The sequence below is a fragment of the Schistocerca serialis genome, chromosome 1, assembly GCF_023864345.2.
Source record: "Schistocerca serialis cubense isolate TAMUIC-IGC-003099 chromosome 1, iqSchSeri2.2, whole genome shotgun sequence".
Taxonomy (NCBI): Eukaryota; Metazoa; Arthropoda; class Insecta; order Orthoptera; family Acrididae; genus Schistocerca; species Schistocerca serialis.
The window spans coordinates 414,964,194-414,990,220 of NC_064638.1; positions in this window are offsets into that span (position 1 = coordinate 414,964,194).

Genomic DNA, 26,027 nt, shown 5'->3' on the forward strand with positions numbered 1-26,027 from the left:
TACTGAAACGTTCAATGAAACATGGTCTGTCAACAACCAGAAGTTTTGATTAATAAAAGTATTGCCCATTAGCTGATACCTTCACGTTCTCTGAGAAAAATTATCAAAGTATCGTGTTATTAATAGAATAATGTGCTCTAATATGAACATTTCATAAACAGAATTACAAATTATACTTCTAATGACGGCACTATCTTCGATAAATCATAATACTGAGACCGTGAGTCAAACAGTATGTTTTATTCGTATATGACATTAGGTGATTCATACTCTATAGACCTCAAAGAGATGCGTCCGCGACATGTGAGTAATTTTATTCCGTAAGATTTAAAGCTATCAAATATTCAAATATAGCTTGTTTATATGAACAGTGTGTCATTTCTAAAATTAATTTTTAAATGTATGTGTATTCCAAAATAATAAGCAATGAAAATTATCTGTATTTGTTTTCGTTGCATTTATCTTGCATGGTCGAACTGGGGTTGAAAAACTACATCCCAATAAGAGGCTGTCGAAAACGAATTCTTAAAGGAGGAAGTTAGGTTATTATTTTAAGATACACGTTTATTTCTGCACTAGTTTCGATCGAATGACCACCTGCTCTACTGGTAGACAAGCACGAAAAAACACTAACAGGGTACTTACAGCGAAAGAATAGGCTGTCGTGGCTATTGTGGCCACATATTATTCATTATCTAAACGTTAGGAATCACAGCTTGAAGAAAGATATGGACAACAGTATATGAAAAACTTAAGCTCAAAACATATTGACACCTTACTTCACCAGTATGTCATCTTCTTAGACAGGCATGTCATGCGACCGTTATGAATGTTAAAATAAGTTACAGAGTTTAAGTAAGTAAATACATTCAACCCACACATCGTGACAATGTCATATTTGCAGTATTTCTGCGTGAAAACTGTCGGCTTACTTCAGAACAAAAGGAACAAAAAAATTACAAGAAATGCACTAGCACTTCGGGTAAAAAGAAAGAAATCTACGAAAAATATAAATAAGGAACCAAATGTCAAAAAAAAATTAGCCAAGCAAACGTTACAGGAAGCAGTAATATTAAATCAAGCTGTACGAAGGAAAGTAAAAAAGATCAGCATTCCGCGAATCCGGAATACATGAAAATGCAAGCAGAATGTGAGAGTCTCATGAATAATTATGTAGAACAAATTGAATCCTCCACAGCTGAGAGAAGCATTATTACGCAGTGTCATTAGACAAGTTCCCCATAGACGACAAGAAAATTAACAACACCTGCTAAACTCTGGATGAAATTACCATTCAGATAAGAGAATGCTATCGTTTTGAAGTGGGCGGATTTCTCTGCATTTTAAACATTAGTATCCGTGCAGGAAAGAAATCAGAAACTACTTAGACCAGCAAAGGAATAATAATTTCAAAGAATGTCACCCACACAATATGCACTAATATCAGGAGAACCTTGTCGTGTGTTTTTAAATTTTATCCCATGTATTAATTACAGTTGTCATTCAAGTACTGGAGCTAGAATAAAATACAGAACATGCTAGACAGTGGTACGAACGTTGCCTGATTATACTGTAGACATAAACACTTATGTAAATGTGTACTGGATGGGCGAGAAAATATTAGTGTACAAGGAGTTAGTGGATCTGCACTACAATTTCATTTCAGGTGCAGGTAAGAAACCAGTGGAAAACTATTATTGTCATGTTCAAACTGAAATTTATCTTTAGAAATGTATAAAACTAATGAGGCCAGAAACTCAGAAAGTAAATACATTCACGGCAAACATCGAGACAGGTCACAATTGCAATATTTCTGCTTGCAACATAAGAAAAGGACTAAGAAGCTGTAAGGAAAGCACTGGCAAGCTCGGTAAGAAAACCTACGATGAATATGTGCAGATCCCAGATATGGCTAAGACAGACAGGAGCAAAGAATTGCTCTGTTCATGATTGTGAATGTAATGGGTTCCTACATTATTAATGAAATATGTCGGTTAACTAACTCAATGTACAAACAAGTTGACCTCGGTACCAAATGAGTAATATAAATAGGTAAACGTATTTTACTAGCAAATATAATTATCAGTTTAAAAGGATTTACTCATTTATGAATCCCAAATAATTCAATCAGAAAGAAATTTATCGACCTCAGTTGGAATGTTAATATAATTATAGTTTGGGGTGATCTCTGAAGTCAGTGAGTTGGAGGATGAAAGCAATAAGTACGGCTGTTATCGCTACATTTTTTCCTTCACAGAATTTCAAATGGTTGATTACACACTGCCATCCACATTGTTCAATGAAGCGTGTGGAATAAACCTCAGAAAAGCGTCAGTCTGTAACCTGACATTCTTGAAGAAATAACATGTAAGGGGAGAGGGGAGGGAGGGGGGAAGACAGGTTGGTAATACGGTGTAACATGATACCCTAGGTCAAGATGTGTTCTTGCGTACAGATATAGATGTTTTAATCTTGTCACCGTACTGTTAAGTCTTAGATACTGATACGTTATGAGTATTTTTTATCCACAGCAAAACATTTCAGATTTTAAAGTTAACATCAAAGGTGACGTGTCCTGATGAACAAACGTGCGAACGAAATCTCTTATATGTAAGGCAATGACTGTAACTGTCACAAGTTATTTCATCGACTAAGAGACTCGAAAAGTATACAGGGAGAGGCAACGAAAACAGGCCATCCCAAATACATCCCGAATGAATAGCTATCTCGAGATGCGGTTTTTGCCAAGTTATAGTGGACAATATGGCTAATTTCCTACCATTCGCAGGTAATTTTTGTCCTTTATATTCACCGAATTAGGACTCCGACCTTTTATTCCTAACAGAACTATGTACTTTTTTCTGTGGAACTTTAAAAAAGCTTCTTAGAGAATTTCAACGACATAACATATACTACAAGGATAACAGCACTGCATACCACCGTCCCGTCGTTAGCAGAAGAGGTTCCACAGACGTCTGGCTCGTTACATCAAATGTAAGGAAACGCGTAGCAAAGGTACGGTTCTTGTATTTACCTGCGACGTTGAAGCCCATCAGTCTGTGCTCTGCAGTTATAGCAATCAGGTAAGATGGTCATAAAGCTACTGAGACATTTAGAGTGTATACGACACTCGAAAAAGTGGTTATCGTTTATGGTGAATGTCGACAGACTACAAGAGCAGCGGTGCGATTGTGTGCTGAAGACTATCCAGACAGTGCAAAGCACCCGCTATCTGTTTTTCCAAATATTATTCAGAGAAGTTCTAGAAACTGGAAGTATGAAGAATAAAAGACACCAAGGAAAAAGAAGAGCAACTGATGAAAGAAATGAAACTAATATTTTAGCAGCAGTAGCATGCAAATGTTAGTATGAGGCATCTTGGGAGTACGAGAGGGATCAACCAAACGAGCGTTCTGCGAACACTACATTCTGTTGCATTGCATCCTCTTCTTATTTCGTTGCATCTACAACTTCATCGCAATGACTTCCAAAATTGATTACAGTTCTCCGAATGTTACTTACGAAAAGTCTATGGTGATGCGACATATCTACATAAAATTATATTTTATGAAGAAGCAACTATTCCAAACGGTGGGCAAGTCCATCTTTAGAATATGCGCTAATTGTCGGTTGAAAATCCACGCTACAGCAGATAGAAACAACACTATTAATATATTACCATTTGTTGCATGTTCTCATAACTGTCATCATTGGTCCCTGTTTCAATGATGGGAATCTAAATACACTCAAATATCTCGAGTTCCTAAGATAGGCTGATGCCGCAATTATTATTAGAAGACTTCCTACTAGACATAAGGCTGTCAGTGTGGCACCAACATAACGGATGTCCCTCTCACTCAGAACATGTAATGATAGATCCTCTTAAGAGGACATTTGGGGAGATGGGAAAGGTCGTTCGGGAAACACAAAAAGGGTTGCACGCTCGCCAAACTTAACACTTCTGTACCTTTCTCCGTGTCGAAAATTAAAACAAGAAGTCTATTTAGGAAACACCAACGACTCTCGAAGGCATAAAACGCCTTTTAACACGGGCTTGTGCTGCAGATGATTCCAGATCAAATTCAATGTGCATTATTGTTTCTCTTGCCTCAGCAATGCTCTACGTTGACATTTTGAACACTTAGAATGACAGCCGTAGCAAAAAACACACGAATTTCCTTACATTTAGTATAATAGAGAAGAAGTTTATGTCAACTCTTCTTCTGAATGCGTGACAGCGCTTTGAGCCACTGTTGTCTTGATACTACTTGATGAAGTCCCGCATATACAAGGTGTTACAAAAAGGTACGGCCAAACTTTCAGGAAACATTCCTCACCCACAAAGAAAGAAAATATGTTATGTGGACATGTGTCCGGAAACGCTTACTTTCCATGTTAGAGCTCGTTTTATTACTCCTCTTTAAATCACATTAATCATGGAATGGAAACACACAGGAACAGAACGTACCAGCGTGACTTCTAACACTTTGTTACAGGAAATGTTCAAAATGTCCTGCGTTAGCGAGGATACACGCACCTACCCTCCGTCGCATGGAATCCCTGATGCGCTGATGCAGCCCTGAAGAATGGCGTATTGTATCACAGCCGTCCACAATCCGAGCACGAAGAGTCTCTACATTTGGTACCGGGGTTGCGTAGGCAAGAGTTTTCAAATGCCCCCATAAATGAAAGTCAACAGGGTTGAGGTCAGGAGAGCGTGGAGGCCATGGAATTGTTCCGCCTCTATCAATCCATCGGTCACCGAATCTGTTGTTGAGAAGCGTACGAACACTTCGACTGAAATGTGCAGGAGCTCCATCGTGCATGAACCACATGTTGTGTCGTACTTGTAAAGGAACATGTTCTAGCAGCACAGGTAGAGTATCTCGTATGAAATCATGATAACGTGCTCCACTGAGCGTAGGTGGAAGAACAAACTAAAATGAGCTCTAACATGGAAATTAAGCGTTTCCGGACACGTGTCCACATAACATCTTTTCTTTATTTGTGTGTGAGGAATGTTTGCTGAAAGTTTGGCCGTACCTTTTTGTAACACCCTGTATTATGTCGTTAACGTTATCTTAGAAGCTTCTTTCAAATGTCACAGAATAAACGTATATAGTTCCATTAGAAATAAACAAGGCGATGTCGTAATTCGGTGATTATAAATGATAAAAATTGCTTGCAGGTGTCAAGAAATTTGCCATATAGTCCGTTATAAATTGGTGAAAACCTCACGTCTATCTATTTATTCACTTAGGATATATTTTGGCCAGCCTGCCTTAGCTGCCTCTCCCTGTTTAACGTCAACGGTACCACATACATGGAAGCATATACTTGGTAATCAAGTAATAACAGGAGGTTACGTATCATTAAAATGGTTTGTAGTCTTTGGCGTAGGCGAATCCAAAGTATTTATTACTAAAAATTATGTATTCGTTACAGGCAAACATAAAACCTGTATCATTCCATCTAACAAAACGGAAAACAAATAAATAACAATTGCAACATTTTGAGAAAATAATTGCTATTATATACAAATGACGCAGTGGTTTCTGAAGACACAAATTATGATAAAAATAGAAGGATACAGTTGTCGCAGCAATAGTAAAAATTTCATTGCTGCAGTATGAAAATATACAGTTACTTATTAGACAGTCGTTCATTCAGTTCCGAATTCTAAGGCACCCAGTTCTTCAACTACAGAAAGTCTCAGGAACTTGGCTTACTCGTTGTATGGTCTAAATCATTATGAACTTGGGAAAAAGTAGTATGTTATAGAAATATTTCTACTTTTTTATGACTGCGGGCAATTTACACGCTATTTCTATTCCGAAGACTCTAACAGAACATCATGAATTCAAAGATAACTAGAAAAGAAACTTGCTTAAGGACTCACACTGTGAGAGACTAAAAACGCTATGTCTTCTGGGAGGCAGTATTGCTAGGGTGGGTGGTCCATTACTTGGATCCTGTGTTATAAATTAAGGTAAACGTGAATATCTATCAGCTGTTCATGGCGTACAAGTGATCAGAATGCGTCGACAAACAAAGAGAAAATACTTGCGGCGCGGGTTGAAGTGGACACTTTTAACTGCTCAAATAATAATAATTTCATCTCACTTAATGTAATAGTTTTACGTGTATTTGTCTTATTTTTAGATTTCGGCAGCTGCTCATAATGAAGCAGGCCAAAGTGCTCCTCTCTTCTACCCAATGTTGGTGAAATATTGTATATCCTGAAGAGTTGTCTTATCTCACATTGTTCCTTACCGAGGACGGAAAAAAACAGCGTCCAGTCGGAGAATAGTGCTATGTTACAATACGTATATTTCATTAAACAAAATGTAACGAATAGTTACAAAAACGAAATTTCTTCTTTATATAATGTTTGTAGTTCTTTAAATCATATTAACCGTTCTGCGGAGTGAAGTAATTCTTTAAGCAGCCTTTGGTTTTCTTCCTAGCGGACACCAACGTTTGTTCAACTGCAATATTTTATAGTAAAACTCAACAGTAGTATGGTTTGCAAATTTCAGACTTCTTTTAGCTTTTTCCATATTATTTGCGTGTTTGAGTGAGAGACGAGTACGTTTAGTATACTCGTATACACTGCCTGATAAAATGAAAAGTGGAACATTCAGAAAGGGAGGAGGAAACGAAATGAACCGTCACTGGGTGAAAAGGTATGTGATGTTATTTGAATAATTACAAGAAACGAGTCAAATATACAGAGGACTCAGAAATTACGCTTACTGATCAGCTTGGCGTTACACCCGCTCTCACCTGGTTGTATCCAATGATGTATTGATTTTGTTCTAAAAGTTGTTGTCAAGCCATTATATCGTCCCCCGAGGCTAGCTGCTCCACAACGGTTGTAAATGGTCTTTCATATCGTGGATACTGGCGCTGGAACGCAGTTGACGTCCGACCTGGTCCCATACGTGTTCAGTCGAAGACTGCTCTGGGGATCTTCACAGCCACGGGAGTACCTCAGCTTCACGTGGATTGTTCATATAGATACATACCATGAGTGGATCGGCATTGCCTTGTTGAGAAATGGAACTACGTTACAGTCGCTTGACTGGTAACTGATCGAGACACTCGATGTCCGTGACGTACCGTTGTGCCTTCAGAGTCCCCTCAATGATTACTAATGACTTGAAGTCATACCCGATGACTCCCCACACCAATACGTCAAAGGTAACATCACTGTGCCTCTGCGAAACATTGGATGAATGGGACCTTCTCTATGGAGATGCAACAGCATTGTATGTGTCCTCGTCACTGCACCACGCCAGCCCATGCATGGGTCAGTAAATCCGTAGTCTCGCTGCTGTCAGTCTACATCCACATGCAGGATGACGCAGAGTGGTTGTGAAAGCCCGTTACTTGTTCTCGGAAGGCAGGAACAGACTTGAAGGAGTACGATGTCCTTGGTGGACAGTATGACGACCGTCCTCTGTGGTGCTCAGTCGTGGTCGCCCGAAACCTTGACGACGAGAGTATGCCCTCACCTTCCCATGCAGTCCAACATCGAGCCCCTGTCACATCCGAATGCGCTACAAACCTGGTCGACCTTTCGCCCAAATGGAGACCACAATGCGACCGCATTCAAACTCTGTCAGTTGTAGATAACGCTGTCCCTCATTGTTCTTCACAGTAATCACTCAGCGTCTGACGCTGTTGACACTCCTTATACACTCTATCAGGCCAGTAAACAACACTAAACGCACAAGGCTAACATTTTCTGGTGGCCATTCTAGCTGTCACAGAGAATCGCAACTGAAATCATTTACACACCCACCGATAATGTGTATATGGAGGAATTTACATTGATTTTCGATCATTTCTTCTGGCTGCTTCGCTGTTTTCAAATGGTTCAAATGGCTCTGAGCACTATGGGACTCAACTGCTGAGGTCATTAGTCCCCTAGAACTTAGAACTAGTTAAACCTAACTAACCTAAGGACATCACAAACATCCATGCCCGAGGCAGGATTCGAACCTGCGACCGTAGCGGTCTTGCGGTTCCAGACTGCAGCGCCTTAAACCGCACGGCCACTTCGGCCGGCTCGCTGTTTTCGTCAGACAGTGAACGTAAGGAGAAAACTGGGGAGTCTTCAGTGATAAAATGTTTCCAATAGTCACATGTCAAAGAACATTTACTGGGTGACGTTGAAAATATTGACTGATACAGAGTAGTCCTATCAAGAGGTGAAGAGAAACCAAAAGATTTCGATCGTTCCAGGTAATTACCAGAACACTCTCTAAAAAGTGAGTGATTTTCAAGTTATGAATCCACTATTATGAATTTCGTATGGTTATCAGTGTGGGAAATAAATAAATTTGTAACCCATATATTGGTTTAATACCTTTGAACTCAACTGAGACTGGACCACAGATTAACTGAGGGCAAAATTTTTAATCCAAACCTCTCTTAAAACATAAATAATTTATTTAGCAAGATCAAGAGACTATATTTGAGTCATCAATGGTCACCTGACGCAGATGGTATTCCTCGTAGATATGTAACTGAGTATGAAACACTTTCACGACTTTTACCGAATGGAACCCATAATTCAGTTTCAGACATCCCCGCCTTGAAGCTCAACACTCTCAAGTTAACGCCACTATGTTATAAAATACTAAACGAGTTCATCTTAGTGGATGTTCAGAAGACACAGGCACACTGTAGCATAAATCCTGAAATATTAGGTGGTAATCAGTATAAGAGAAGAGGTATTTTAATCTATATGAGGAGCGTTCTGTAAGTAAAGAAATATTTTTTTTTCTGAAAGCAGACTGGTGGCCAATGCCACGGCCTTACGCCACCTTACTGGGAGGAACTCTTTGCCCCCATGGTGTAACTTTACTGGTCGACGTCGGAGCCAACGTCTTGCTGCAACAATAACCTCCCCATCATCCACGTACTTGAGATCCTGGTTGTAGGGTGGATGAGGAAGAACAGTCCAATGAAGTTTTGTGACTGCCCCAACTGCTGGACGGGTGTGTCAGCACTACCAACAAAGACGTCCAGTTGTGAAGCGAGGCGTTGGATTGCGATCCGTCTACTAGCTCGCATGAGAGTGCCCGCTCTTTCTAACATTGCAGGAGTCACAGCTGTGTACGCCCCGCCCCGCCGGCACGCGGGACATCGGACAGGTTTGCGCGACCTTGCTACGATCTAGACAAACGCCTCGCCAAACCTTTCATCGTGCTTTTGTTCCTTGGAAGATCTCCGTAGATAGTCTGCAAGCGCATGCGAATATCTGTGACGCTCTGGTTTTCCGCCAAAAAGAACTCAGTGACAGCCCTCCGTGTGGAACGCACCTCCACTATAGACGCTACTTTGGAAGCTACATGCAGCGTCGCCACCTGTCAAACTTATGAAACCACAGACGTTGACGTGGGAATATTTCACGATGCCGCATAACGAATTCCACAATCTTTCAACAGAAATGGACCGAGAAAAAAAAATCTGTTGCGTTACTTATTGAACGCCCCTTGTACAATTCTCCGAAACAGTACAGTACGCCTGCCCACACACGTCATCATACAACTACAGTATACTTGACAGATATTGCTTTCAGCTGTAGTTGGAAAAAATCTGAAGTACCGTACTTTTGGTATTCATAGCATCCACAGCCTTCTTAGAAAATGATACAAATAAGCGTTGTAACTTTAATAGTGGCAACTATTTATTTACAGCTCGTACAAAATAGATACGTGTTTCACAGTTTTACTGACCTTCAGAGTAGTCACCAGCATTGTGTATAACCCTTTGCCAGTGATGTGGAAGCCGTAGGATACTCTTAGCAGTGCCAGCTGTGTCGACAGTTCGAGGAGCGCGGTCTACTGCCCGACAAATTTGTAGCAGTTCTGAAGCGAATGGCGTGAAGTGTTTCCTTCAGCTTAGAAATCGAGTTGAACTCACAAAGGCTTAAGTCAGGGGAGTGCAGTAGGTGGTATAGCACTTAGCAGTCCCATTATAAAAACAGATCAGTAACGGCTTGCGCTGTACGTGCTTGAGCATTGTCCTGCAAAACGATGGTCAGGTCCTGCAGTAAGTGTCATCACTTCTGTCTCTATGCTGTTCGTATTTGGAACACAACGTACGACCAGCTTGGAGACAGAAGTGATGACACTATCTGCAGGACCTGACAATCATTTTGTAGGTCAATGCTCAAGCACTTACAATGCAAATTGTTACTGATTTGTTTGACTAATGGGGCTGCTAAGCGCTATACCACCTACTGCACGCCCCTGACTTAAGCTCTCGTGACTTCAACTCGACTTCTAAACTGAAGGAAACACCTCACGGCATTCGATTCAGAACTGGTACAAATTCGTCGGGCAGTAGACCGCGCCACTCGAACTGTCAACACAGCTAGCACTGTTAAGAGTATCCTTCGATTTCCAAATCGCTGGCAGCGGGTTATACACAATACTGCTGACTAATCTGAAGGTCGGTAAAAATTTGAAACACGCATCTATTCTGTACGAGCTGTAAATAAATAGTTGCCACTATTAAAGTTCCAACCCTCGTATAAGCAGTGGAGAGAGATTTTGTGCTATTCCTCGCAAAGTAAATGTTTTAGATGCTTAAGGGACAATGAAAGAGAGTAACGGACCCTTAGATGACTTCTCAATCCAGAACGCTTCGATTCCATATCATTCAAATCCTGTATTGCTGAGGTTGAGAAAGATGTGTCGTTACATCCGTACATGGGTAACAGCAGTTTTAGTTTTTTCCGGGCCTATGAGTGAGGTTAATGTTTTCTGAAAATTTACAATACCTGTTGTGAAGAAACGTTTATAGTATTAATGAACATATCAGTTCAGTTTCCTCAGTGTTCACTGTTTCTCTTTGTGTAAGTATGCGTTAGTATGACTCACTGGAAAATACAGTGTGTCAGCCCATATCATTCCAGAGCCATCAGTGTTGCTCACGGCTGGAAGAAAGGTCTGAATGTAATGCGTTTCCTGCGGTTCTCTGTACATAAACACACTCTATTGTAGATGTGTTTTCATAGGTCCATAACATCAGTTTTGCATTCTTTGCGCATGTGAAGCCTCTTTTTGACGTTCATCTGGTTTTCAGTTCTAGGAATGGTAGCTATTCCACGAATATTTTACCTCTACAGTTCTGGTCACTTTGTTTTAATAAGACTGTATTCTCTCGACAGTTACTTTGATAGTTACTTGGTCTTAAAAAATGGGTCAAATGGCTCTGAGCACTACGGGACTTAACATCTGAGGTCATCAGTCCCCTAGAACTTAGAACTACTTAAACCTAACTAACCTGAGGACATCACACACATCCATGCCCGAGGCAGGATTCGAACCTCCGACAGTAGCGGTCTCGCCGTTCCAGACTACGCCTAGAACCGCTTGGTCACACCGGCCGGCACTTGGTCTTATTATCTTGTTTAACGCCTTAGTGTCTCCATCACTACTTGTACTGTATTGCATGGTAGCTATCGCTTTGGGCGACCTTGACATCAGATACAGAAATTACGGACACCCCTGCTACGTTTTGAACTGTTGTCACAAGTGCATGAAATAAAATGGAACCTAAAAATTTTCCTCGTTGAAAATCAATTCCGACGTGCTGGTAGATTAGAACAGCGAACACGGCCGTAGTAGTGGCTGCAAAACATCTAGACGAAACAATTTGGAAAGTCAATGAGTTACAAAAACGACACATACGAATTCTGGAAGCAACGTGTTTATACCAGGTTGCTCATCTTTTGATGTGGCCATCAGAATCGTATACATAGTCAGGGAGTATTGTCGTCAGTGTAAGACAGAACTTAACTCTGAAATCAGGTTAATAACACAAACAGAACGCAGGAACGGACTGAGCTGAAGTGTCTACATACAAAAAGGAGTTAGCGAACTGACAGCGGATCATAGATACCAAGCGGCGCATCAGGCTGGAAGGAGGTGTTCTTCTTCATGTAGTTTTCTTTTCGAAAGCGCACTATTTGTCTCCGTGTCTGAGTGTACAATAGATACGTTATTTTAACATTCAGTCTTTATAAAAACACGTTGTGTTTAAGATATGGTTCCCTATAATGAGTAGGTATCTATGTATCCTATTTGAAAAGAGGTTTGATTGTTTGTGTTCCTGTCTGTTTTCTGCAGTGCAGCTGGTACAGTATGTCATCTGCAGTTTTGTTGCCAGTGGTTTGCATTTTGTGACGACTCTAAACAGTATTCGCAACACGAACTGTTTCCCCGTTTCCCATACTACGGAGCGGTGCACGGTAGGACAGTTCATAGGATCAAACATTAAAATTTAAGTTACACACTGATGTGGCAGGCCAGTTAACTTTTATTTAGTGACACAATACATATTTTTCATCACAGTCAGTGGCCGAGCGGCTCTAGGCGCTTCAGTTCGGAACCGCGCTGCTGTGACGGTCGCAGGTTCGAATCCTGCCTCGGGCATGGATGTGTGTGATGTCCTTAGGTTAGCTAGGTTTAAGTAGTTCTAAGTCTAGGGGACTGATTACATCAGATGTTAAGTCCCATAGTGCTTAGAGCCATCATCAGAGTCACCAAGTTTTTGTAAACAACGGTCAGGACTTTCTACCAGTCGTTCAGTTTCGCGATGGTGGCAGTCTCCACTCGTTGGTCGCGAAGCCATTTGAGATCCGTTGTGTGAACATCCTCACCGTTGCAAAATGTCTTTTCCCGTTCTTTCAGGTTGCCGATTCGATAGAGATCGCATGTAACGAAATGTGGATTTACCGGTCGGCGTCACCCGCGTCTTTTCTGTTTGGTCAAATTTCAGTACGGCTGTACGTGATATTGCATTTGGCCCGTATGCCGCCGGGATTTGTTGGTGAATCCGTGTGCAGCTTAAACGTTTTGCCCACGAGAATCGTATTGCCCCTGATGTTTCAACTTTGGAGTCAGCTACAGTCACATTCTGTGATGCATTTCTCACCCGCGCCTCCGCAGAACTATGCATACTGGAAACCCGGACCATGTACTCTCTTCTGACAAAGCGCCACTCCCGTTGCGCAATGGTCTTGGTGTTGGAAATCCATATGTCTATGCGAAACAGTCATCGAAACAATTATGTAGAGGACTTCTTCCCGTATGAAGGATCGTCTTGAACGAACAGAATGAGTTCGTCCAATGCTAAAACAATTGGTGCACATTCGGTGGGACAGTGGTTCACGTCGCCACTGGAGCATCCACATTTAGGTTTCCCGTGATTCTCCTAAATCGCGTACATCAAATGTCGGACGATTCGTTTGAAGAGGACGCGATCGATGTTCTTCCCTATTTTTCCCCAGTCTGAGCGTCTACTCCATATTTAATAACCTCGTCGTCAATGGAACACTAAACTTTCAATCTTCTTCCTTCGTTCTTTCACAGGGGCACTCATCCGGACTGGTGAAGGAAATTGGCCATCATTTTTTTAGCGACCATCCCGGTGTCCGCCTTAGGCGATACAGGCAAATCACAGAAAACCTAAATTTGTATGCCTGGACAGGTATTTGAACCACCGCCTTCCCCGAATACGAATTTGCACCACCTTGCTCGGACATAACAATGAAAGATTATTTATCCTCAGTCAGAGATAAAGTTAGCATCGATGCATCCAGATTCTGGGTTGGTTGGTTTTGGGGAAGGAGACCAGACAGCGTGGTCATCGGTCTCATCGGATTAGGGAAGGATTGGGAAGGAAGTCGGCCGTGCCCTTTCAGAGGAACCATCCCGGCATTTGCCTGGAGTGATTTAGGGAAATCACGGAAAATATAAATCAGGATGGCCGGACGCGGGATTGAACCGTCGTCCTCCCGAATGCGAGTCCAGTGTCTAACCACTGCGCCACCCCGCTCGGTCCAGATTCTGGGGTCCCGGGTTGGATTTATGGCCGAGTCGGACATGTTGTTCGGTCTGGGGCTGAGTGTTTGTTTTGCATTAATCGTCTCATCTTCATTATAAACCACACAAGCCTCCGAAGTAGCGCCAAATAGGAAGACCTTCAGTAGGCTGCCAAATAACCCATATGGGGTCTGCCAGCCAATCGGGAGAGATGAAGGTATTGAAGTCATTAAAAATGGGCACAAGCTTGGGAAGGTGAAGGAAATCGATCGTGTCCTCTTCCGAGGAATCATCCATCATTTGCCTATTTGGGGAAACCCGAATCCGTACTGTCGGACGGGGATTACTCCCCCCCCCCCCCCCCCCCCCCCGCGGATAGCCGCCCGTGTAAACCAGACCGCTTCCAGGACGAGGAAGTGTGCCCGTCCAGGATCGACTCCGCCCGCCGGATCAACGACGAGGGGTCGGAGTGTCGGCCAGAGTGGATATGGGTTTCTTACGTCCCACTAGGTGAATACCGGGCTGCGTCCCATGTTCCGCTTCAGATACACGCTACGTAATTTACATAAAGTCATCGAGTGAAACAGAAGTAATATTTGGCGTTCCCCAAGGAAGTGCTATAGGCCCTCTACTACTCTTGATCTACGTAAATGACGTATGAGACAATCTGAGCAGTTCTCTTAGATTATTTCCAGATGATGTTGTCATTTAGCGTCTTGTAAACTCATCACATTACCAGAACCAATTGCAAAATGATTTAGACACTGATAGCGAAAACATTCTGTTCGCACCCCAGGGACAAATCAGACCTCGTACATAAGATTTAAGTGCTCGTACTTCTCGCGATTCATTCGAGAGTGGAACGGTGGAGAAATAGCTTGAGAATGGTACGATGAACGCTCTGCCAGGCACTTAATTGTGAATTGCAGACTTACCAAGTGGATGTAGACATAGATACGCAAATATTTAGACCAATCTCTAACACTTGCACGGAGACTTAACTCTATACGCAGGCAGATCGTGCAAACTGCTTCTGTCCTAGAGACTCTTATCCATCGTTCCTTTGTCTTCTCAAACACGCAGATCAGAATCAGAAAGGGGATTTGAACTGTAATCTCGCCGAATGCAAATCCATTTTACTATGAGCCACTTCGCTCGGAAGGATCACTTCACGAAATGTTGGCACAAACAGCCACCCGCTGTATGAAGTAATGACTACAATGAAAATTTGTGCCGGACCAGGATTCGAACCCGAATTTCCCGCTTTGCGTGAGTATCGCCTTAAACGCTTTGGACATCCGTGCACCGCTCACGGCCACACTAGATATCGCCGTTTCTGCGTCACAACTTGTACTAGTACACTTCTCATGTAATTCCCTTACAGTGGAGGACATTTTAACTGAAAGTTGCTGCCTGTTCAAAAAAATGGTTCAAATGGCTCTGAGCACAATGGGACTTAACTGCTGTGGTCATCAGTCCCCTAGAACTTAGAACTACTTAAACCTAACTAACCTAAGGTCATCACACGCATCCATGTCCGAGCAGGTTTCGAACCTGCGACCGTAGCGGTCGCGCGGTTCCAGACTGACGCGCCTAGAACCGCACGGCCACACCGGCCGGCGTTGAATAGGTTTTGGATAGCTTGATGGCGGGATGGCTGCAGAGTTATCATGAAAAGAAAGGAAGCTCTGTGGAAAACCGTCACCTCAATGCAGAGATCGTGAGAAATAGACTCCTCAGCTGGACACAGTCTAACCAAGAATGGTCCAATAATCCTATAGCGGCTTTCGTCCTATACCAGTTTAAGGCTAATGCCTTCTCCAACGCACAGCCTGCAGAAGTGAAAAGAAAGGGGAGACAAGGATGATCCGACTGTGGCTCCTTCAGCTCGAAGGTGAAAGCGCTGCACTGTGGAACGCTTCCATTTTCGTCGAATGTGCTCGCCGCGGCACTTCCCACGGCTGCAGGGCCTGGCTGGCGCAGCGTGCAGGTTGCAGCGCAGCGCGGCGCGGCGTCTTGTGCAGGCCCGGGACGGCGCCTTCCACCAAAACAAAGGAGGCCGCACAGTGGCGCGAGGCGCGTGCAGGCCCGACCGGCGTCTTGTGCAGAGGCGCGGCGCGGCGCGGCGCACAATGCGGCCCCGGGAGGGGCCACCGGTCAGGGCCGGGTCGGGTTTTCGGGTGCTGGGGTCGCAGGCGGGTCAGCCGCGCCTCGGACACGTGCACGCCGCCAGTGTGGACCAGGACCGCCGATCCGCGACGTCCGGCCACCGCCACCAGCCGGGCTGCGCCACGGGCCCCGCCGACCGCAATTCGGAATGCAGTAAGCCACACGTTCTAGTTAAATGGTGCAGTTGCAAACTTCCTAGAATGCCGTCATGTGTGACTCGGGAAAGTGCTATGTGACCGGTATTTCTCATACTGCTATCGCTCTAAATTTGTGTGTGGTCCTTGTTGTTGTTTATAGGGTGTGCTACCTCAGACAGAAGTGCTGCGAAATCACCGAGAACAAACTAATCGTCACTTGAAGTATCGACTGGTACTTAATACTCGTTGTTTACATGGTGATTCCGTGACGGCGTTACAAACCTTCAGGTTTGGTGGGGCAGGGTAAATATATCAACTTGAGGTAAGGGATCCAGGTCAGGAAACGACTGAGTCAAAAGTTATAAGCAAATATCATTCTGATAACTCCGGTAGTGCAATACATTTACCGATACTATTGTTACTAAGTTGTAGGATAGGCAATTTTTAGGGGTGATAGAATCGACCAAAACAAGAAAAAAAACTGTGCGGTTGGCCCCGGCGGAGGTTCGAGTCCTCCCTCGGGCATGGGTATGTGTGTTTATCCTTAGGATAATTTAGGTTAAGTAGTGTGTAAGCTTAGGGACTGATGACCCAAGCAGTTAAGTCCCATGAGCGGGGTGGCAGGGCGGTTCTAGGCACTACAGTCTGGAAGCGCGCAACCGCTACAGCGCAGGTTCGAATCCTGCCTCGGGCATGAATGTGTGTGATGTCCTTAGGTAGGTTTAAGTAGTTCTAAGTTCTAGGGGACTGATGACCCCAGAAGTTAAGTCCCATAGTGCTCAGAGCCATTTTTTTGGAGCCAAACCATAAGATTTCACACACATTTGAACATTTTTGAACAAGCACTTGTTCATCTTCTCCGCACATAACTCTTAAGTTATTTTAGAGCCCCAATTTACTGGTCCTTTTTCTTATTTGCGATGCGTACGACCTCCTCCAAAAACATGGAAACCAAAGAACTTGCAGTAGAAGAGGTGTGTTTCCCAGTATCGAAGATGAACAAGTGCACATAGCTTTCAAGATATGCATTTTACAGCTCATGTTTACTAGACAGTTTTTTCCTGTTTTTGTCCATAACTGTACCGCTACATGTATTCCACTGTCAGAGGTATCGCTTAACATTCGATTCTGCCGTTTCCATACCTGGTACCTTTATCTCAAATTGATACAGTTACCCTTCTCCATCATCCCCGAAAGTCTGTAATATCATCACGAAATCCCCCTGCATAAATGCAATGTAAGGTGAAGAGCCAAACGAGAAGATCTGTATTGAACGCACCTTATGTGTACGGGACTCTAGTGCGACATGTACGCTGTTGTGCAGCTCGCTGGCTGATTAAGACATGAGCCCTACCGGATTTGGAAAATGTCGGCAGAAGGGGAGAGTTACGACAGATTCGACTGGGTGATGTACGCGTGGATAGATCTGCTAATCAGAACACTGATCGCAATGGGAAAGCATCTGAGCTGTGATCCTGATCCGAGAAATGTGGCCGGCGGTTCTAGGCGCTACAGTCTGGAACCGCGCGACCGCTACGATGGCAGGTTCGAATCCTGCCTCGGGTATGGATGTGTGTGAGGTCCTTAAGTTACTTAGGCTTAAGTAGTTCTAAGTCTAGGGGACTGATAACCTCAGATGTTAATTCGCATAGTAATTAGAGCCATTCGAAATTTGGTGAAATCTGTAGTAAGATCTGCGTGATCTCTGAGTAACACCAACTCGGCACTTGTGAAGGGAGAAACTTCAGTAAGATACATTGCATCAGAAACTTATAGTAGAGATTTCCAAAGATGACGGGAAATTTCTCTCTGAGAGGTGTCTAAGTACTTATTTAATTGGATGGAAGTAACTGTAATATATAAAGGTATTCCGAAACAGTCTGAAAAGCTTCTAAGGGTTGGTTGTGCTGACAAACAATTGTTTAAAAAAAATTCTATCCGTTGCGCCGTTCCCGAGTTAAGTGGCATTGAAGTTAACCAGCCAGGCCGTTGCACGTGCCAATTCAGGCGGCCCACCAGATACAACCAGCTTCTGTTGTCATAAAGTCTTTGATAGCGCACGACGCTACATGGTTTTGCCTCGGGTTCGATCCTTACTATCGTCCCTTGTCCAATTTTTGTGTCGCTCTCTTGCTTGGTTTTAGGAAACCAAACGAAAAACAATTTTGGTGACACCTTCACTGGCGGGCCGACTTCAGTGCTAAACGGCGCAAAGTAGCGAATTTTTGTCTTAACGGTTATTTCTCAGCACAACCTATCCTACAACACCGTTACAAGCTTTTCAGACTGTTTCTGACCAACCTGTATTGTTGGGCATGGCCTCTGGTGGAAATACGAAGGAGACGTAAACTTTCTTGAAAACTACTCGACGCGTAAATACAGACGTGCTTTCGAAAATAAAGTGGGCGTTTGGAATGATGAAGTCCACTTCACGAGTATTTTAAAGCATACAACACTTACTCTAGTTTTATTCGGTTCAACGCTAAATTTACCCATCTACAAATTACAACTACGATGTCGGCACCTGCTTAGTGCCAACGCTGTCGTTTCTAGACAGTGCGGTATTTGTGCTCCATTTAGAATGTCAGTCTAAGTTAACACTTTTCGAATGTTCGTGTGCTGTGGATCGAAGTCTCTGCGTTACGTTGAACATTTTACTGTCTACTCGAAGTAGATAGATCGAGATGTTGTAGAGTTCTCGGAACGTTTCAGGCAGATTCCGGTAATATGTGAGCGAGTAAGCAGAGTTCCTATTGGTAAAAAGCTACGGATGTATTTCTAGTTCTGGTTTCTGCATTTCAGCGGATGAAACTTTCCGAAAACAGTGATTTGAAGAGCCGAATGTGAATATATAATTATTTTACTGTCTGGGAAATACTACTTCAGAAATAAGTGGTCCGATCAAGTATACAGTTGGTCTTACGGTTTGAGTGTAAGGAAGAATGTCACTGATTTCTTCAATATGAAATAGTGCTATTGCTGAAGTCTTAGGTGTTTTAGTCTATTCTGAAACATTCCAAGTTACACTGCTACATAGTAGTAAGTAATATCAGTGCGGTATCTACATTTTTTGTAAACGTGACAACCCAACGCAAATTAAGGGCTGATCGGTTTGTATTAATGAACACCAAGTCTACATCACTCCATTATGACATTACTAAAAGCTTTGTCAGCGTTATTTTTCAAAAACTGTCTTTACCCTGTAGTATAAAGGTGCAAAGTATCCAATACGTTCTGTTATATGACTAGTATAGTTACAAATATTATGTTTCCAACACCAATGTCAACTTTCCAACAACAACAAAAATGATTTCGGATGTGGATGTGTCTTTCTCAGATCTCAGCGTAAATATTTTGAATGGAACGCTTCATTCCATAAAGTTACTGAAACTGTTTCAAGAAATCTGATGCCAGTTAACTCGGTCACTGTTTAAAAACCAGCACATTCTAGGAACAGGAACAGCAATTATGCTGGTAGTCAGTAGCCTTGTCATTTGTAAACCTTCATTGTTTTGAATGACTATATTTGAGTAAGTAAACATTACCAATAGCGCAGCTTGTCAGTTTTTTTTAACAATTTGTGCTTTTATTTTTACACTCAGTTTCCAGAAGTATGAATAAGAAACAAAAATTAGTGCCTTTGAGAGGTAACTGTAAGAAGCGAAAAAAATCTATTGTGGCTGTTTAATCTGCATTATATCACTCAACACCTTAAATTCATAAAGTAGTTTATTATTTTGCCTAAATTGTTTTCAATTTACCATTAGTCTTTCAGTTATTACCAGCGCTCTTCATATTCTCCACACAAAATACTGTGATCCATTCAACACGTTTCTACGTAATTTTATTTAAATCTTCACTGTGCATCATGACATCGCTGTAGATGTTCTCGCAATGTTGTTGCTCCTATTTTGTCTCTCTTAATTTCTGGCACCCATATATAATTGATTACGTTCTCACAGTTCTTACGAAACAGAAGATTTATTGATTCATCATAAACAGACAATGTCATGTCACTCTCAGAAAGGCCTGCAGAGGTTCGTACTGTTCTTCTCAAGTATAATATTTCTCTGATAATCGGACGAGTTACCTTTTGAACCTCTGTTCGTAGCGATGTTTGTCACATCAGTTCGTTCATGACTTGCTACTTAATGTTTCACAAATATTTCTTCACTGAAAATGTCCTGTAGTGCTACATACCTCAGAACACCAAAGCAGTGTTCTTCAGGAAATGGAGCCTCTTGCATAGATGGTCCGGATTTAATGAGAGGCATGCGCAACACCGTATGATCCTTTCGCCGTCACTGCTTAGTATTTGACCACAGTAATCTCGTTCAACCTCTGTTATTAATTAATTTGCTTCTAATATGAATACTGTAAACATTAAACCTAGTATTCGTTTTCAGAACAATGGCATTCGAGTTATGATGCAATCATACCATTTCCGATTCTATATACTTGTTCATTTTTATTATTATAATATAATTTTTAAAGATACATGACAATAAGTGAATGTGTTGTATAGATACTTCTGTAGAATTTCGCTATCAGAAATCCACTTACCTTAACAGACTCCTCAGATCAATAATGGTGCTTAAAATTTAAATTGTGATGAACTTGATATATATACCTGTTTGTGATTCTGATGCTAAGACTGACTTTTTCTCCCTTATTTGTAGGACATCCTTATTATTTTCTCCCTTATTTGAAAATTCCGATAGGGATTCCGTCAAAAATTTTTACTTCTGGTTACAGATATTGTGAGGTTACGTCAGCGGAAAATCACAAGTAGGAAACCGACGCAATATGTAACGTCACCACATTATTCACAAGTCAGATCTATATGCGTATTTAAAAATAATGACTGAGGTAAAATCGGAAATGCCTCTTGTGGTGTTACGTTTACAGTAAAGAATCTCACAGAACAAACTCCACTTTGAGTAAACTATAGACTGTAACTTTACAGCTCCGAAAAAGCAACTACGGTACTTTCTGTTTCAGTTCAGCATGACATAACACCTGCTAGTGTTTACATGACACTCGCCTTGGCAGAATGTATTTTCCCGTACCGTTTATGCGTGCCGAATAAACAGCAGTTTCAAACAATTTCTGTATTTCCACTGTATCTTAATTTGGAATCAGCAACTGAAAAACATATCCTGAATAATGCTTTATGTTTTCGATTTGAACCATAGAAAATAGTTCTTCAGTGCTACAGAATAAGTCCATTACAGGTGAAAAAGCAGCTGAGAACTGCCAAAGATGAGGAAATAATTGTGATATGATAGGTGACGTCACTGAAGAAAGCACATTGGAATATCGGCTTCTGGGTCCTTTTGTCTTGAAATGTTAGTCCAGATTTCGTCCGGAGAAATCCATGCCATTATAGCAGTGACAGAGTATGAAATCGAATGTTGTGGACCATTCTCTTCTCTACTTTCGATGAAAGTTTCTTCTCCCATTACCTAAGCGTCACTGACACGAACAACTGTACCTAAGAGAGTTCAAGATGTCTTTTTTAATTCCTAAAAAAAGTATAATGAGTTCATTAGGACACAGAACAATTTTCGTGTAGGCTATGAAAATCGTCAGCGCTATTAGATAGCGGAGTGTAAAGGACCTGTTACCTCGAAATATTTGCAGACTCTTCTAGCCGGGATTCATTCCAAATTTTTAAGTTGATTGTCTCGGTGAACCAGAGGATAAACAAAATTAATGGGAAGATGGGCATATCACAATATTATTTTTTAGTTTATTTTACATGTGAATTGTCCTGTGTAACAAGTCGCAATGAAATGAGAACCTGAATAGATCTGAAAAAAGGCAGATTCATGGAACGTTACAGTGGAGCATCTGTTACTATATACTAAAAAAACAACTGAACTAGAAATATGGGTCGCATAGGTCTGTAAAAAATTAATATGCTCTAATGAGTTGCCTTCCAGATAGAGTCTGAGAAAAAATTTTAAGGGGCAATATCTCAGACGATCAGTGCGTCCTATGCTGCAGCTGTCATTATCTAGAGCGTAATGCTGTTTCAACACACATTATCAGATCTGCTCAATCACAGTTTGCACAATAAACAAAAAATCAAAATGCTCACCGGACTGCATTAAGGTTATAAACCTCTGCTTAAGGCATATACCATTGTAAGTAATAAATGGGAGGTACTCAGTTGTTGCCACGAGGCATAGTGCGCCATGATCCACATCCCACATCAGTCTAAACTTCCCGGCAATCCTGGTGCTCTTATATTTTATATTCAGAAATGTTAGCCCCTTATTTACGGGAGCAGATTGTTTGAAGTCTATGACAAAATAATTAAATTTTGTTTCGTTTGTGTCAACGTGTAGAAACTGCACAGGAAGAAGCTGAACTTACAATCTGTATTCATCAGTCATCTGAGACCAATATGATACTGTCTACTGTCCGATGCAGAGGCTAAAGTAAAACTTGGAGTTCATTCCATTCCTACATTGCAACTACGATGTTTCACGAAAACTGGGCTGGACACTGTTCACTCCGCGTGAGATGGGGCGATGGAAGGGACAAAGAACCTCTTCAGGTAGACGATAATATCAAATTTCCAGTCATATGTGATAAGATTATTTTACTGAAGTCGAATGCCTGGATGTTTCTTTCGATAGGGTCATAGTTGATTTCCTATATCCTTTTCAGTGGGGTAACGTTACGCCTCTCAAACTATCGACAGCGATATTATACTAAGTTATCAACCCTTCGGTAGGTTAAAGGGGCACATATGTCCCATGAAAGTAATTCATGTTTTTGAACTGCCTGTTGCTTCCATTAGCGAGAAGCTTCGGAATCCGGAGAAAAATATCACGGACCATATCCTGCATAATAGAGAAGGCTGAGAGCGATCAGGTACTCTGAGTTTGTTTATAGCTGGTACAGTGTACCTGTTATACGGAAATGGAAACAAATCGCCATCTACTCATTTCCAAAAAGATCTTAAGTGAGTAACTGTGCTGTCATATATAGTACAAACATTATTTCAACTTTTATTACTTCTTAGTAATTATGTTGGTTTGGATATCATTTCTAGTTAGTGAGGCGCATATCTCCCAGTAAATTTAACAGAATGTAAAAAAAAGTCTGACAACTGATACGTCGAATAAATCCTCAAATTTTATGCTCAGAATTCATATGTGACGAGTCACTGCTTTCTGTCATGAGTACAAATATGTGTTGCTGCTGATTCGTTATACTTTTTCGCTGTCATGAGTGCAAATATGTTTTGCTACTGTTTACTTATACGTTTTCGTATTTTGTATCCTGACAAAGTCCCTCTGCAAATAAAAATTACGCATTGAAAATTCTAAGCTTCAACGACAATTTGGACTAAGCCAGATTCGTGGAACCCATACGTCCCATGTCACTGATTTTCGAAATCGGTCAACTTTAAGAAATTGTTACTTAAAGTGTAATGCTGGTTGGGATGAAAGACCGTTTCTGCCCTTTTATTTTTCAGGTAAGTGAAAAATGTGCTTTAGGCGCGAAATGTTTAATACCCCTTCCGTCTGAGGTGACCTCAACGAGAAAAAATAGTAACCATTCAAATAGGTATTCCTTGTTTGTTGTTTAGTTACGGTTCCATACCGTCGTCGTTCTTCTTCAGTTGACTGAACTTTCAAGTGACAAACACTTGAAGTCTCCTCAAAATTACATATCGCTAGTTATTAGTGAGGAAACATTTGTCTAAAGAGATGCGTAAAGATGAAACACTTGCACATTTCATATCTTATATTAAAAAAGTGAAAATATTCTTAAAAATGTGGAAAAACGAAAAATAAAATCACGTATCTCTGACCTATGCATTCAGATCGCACCTGCTGTGACTCTGGATACGGATAGCACTGAAACACCATAACAAATACTGCAGTATTCACTTGTTCTAATTCTGTAAAATAGCACGGTACCCGTAAAAACGCGTGATAAGTAAAAACTGACATCAAGTGATGCGCTTTGTAAATAGCAGAAGCATCCTCTGAAACCGATGTAAGTTGGTACGACAGACAATAATTTGAGTATTGAGTATACAATGCAGGCTTTCACGGCTGACACTGTTATACTTGGTGACATTTTGGAAATAAAGATTCGGAAATTCGTGGTAAGGTCTTACGGGACCAAACTGCTGAGGTCATCGGTCCCTAAGCTTACACACTACTTAATCTGGCTTAAATTAACTTACGCTAAGGACAACACACACACCCATGCCCGAGGAAGGACTCGAACCTCCGATTGGGGGAGCAGCGTGGACCGTGACAAGGCGCCCTAGACCGCGCGGCTACCCCGCGCTGCCGTGACATTTTATTTCTGAGACACATGCGACAGGTCTTAGGAGCATTGGTCTGCCTTTCCCGGTGCCGAAAACATCGTCACCACCTGTGAAGACGCGTATTTATATTCTCCGATACGTACTGCTTCAGAAACCGATACATTCAAGTTTTTATTAACACATATAATCAGCAAACGTCTGAGAATCTACCTCCCCCTTTCCGGGTCTTCTGACGACTTCTTCCGCAGCACGAGATAGGATACGATGTGGAACATATCGGCACTAATACAACATCTATCCTGGAAGCTAGACAGAATTGAAAAAAACTGGATTTACTTTTATTTTGTGCTACCTGAAACTGTCTCGTAATTTGTATAAATTCTGTCCTATTTTAGTTACAGCGTCAGACTGGCGATTGAGTGTCTCGGAGAAACTGTATTAAATTACATAAAATGGATGGTATTGTCATTATTAGGTAGGCAAATGATGGAATTCGATTTGGTTTTTTTGCTTTGTTGTTGTTTTCTTCAATCCGACAACCGGTATTATGCACCTCTCCACGGTAGTCTGTCGTGTACAATCACCTTCATCCCGGAATAACTGTTACAACCTACATCCATTTCGACCTGCTCACTCCGTTGAAGCGTTGGTCACCATCTATAATTTTCGCCCCCACAGTCTATCCAAATTGGTTCAAATGGCTCTGAGCATTATGGGACTTAACATCTGATGTCATCAGTCCCCTAGAACTGAGAACTACTTAAACCTAACCAACCTAAGGACATCATACACATCCATGCCCGAGGCAGGATTCGAACTTGCGACCGTAGCAGGAGCGCGGTTTCAGACTGAAGCGCCTAGAACCGCTCGGTCACCGCGGCCGGCGACACTCTATCCATTACCAATGTAATGATTCCTTGATGACTCAGAGTGTATCGCATTGACCGACAGCATTGTGCCACATATTTCTTTTTTCTCTAGCTTGCTTGAGTACTTCCTCATTAGTCGTTCAATCTACCCATCGAATCTACAGGATTCTCCTGTAGCATCACATTCCAAAAGCATCTATTCTCTTTTTACCCTTACTATTTATCGCGCTCATATTTCACTTCTGTACAAGGAACACGCCAGACAAATACCTTTAGAAAATACTTCCTAACACATAGATTCATATTCAACGTTACCAAATTTCTCTTCGTCAGTAACAATTTTGTTGCTATTTTTAGTCTGCATTTTATATTCTCTCTATATTGGCCTGGCCATCATCAGTCACTTTTCGGCCCAAATAATAAAACTCAGTTGGTTCTTTCAGTGTCTCATTTCGTAGTCTAATTACATCATTGCTTTATTTACTTGCACTGTCTTCCATTACTGTTGTTTTACTTTTATTGATCTTTGTCTCATATCCTTCCTTTAAGACAGTATCGACTGCCGACTCTGACAGAATTGCAATATCTCCCTTAACATTTATTTCTTTTCCAGATTTCTCCTTGCTTTCTTCAGAGCTTTCTCAGTGTACAGAATATCATTGGAGATCGTCTTCAACCCTGCCTCACTCCTTTCTCAACTACTGCA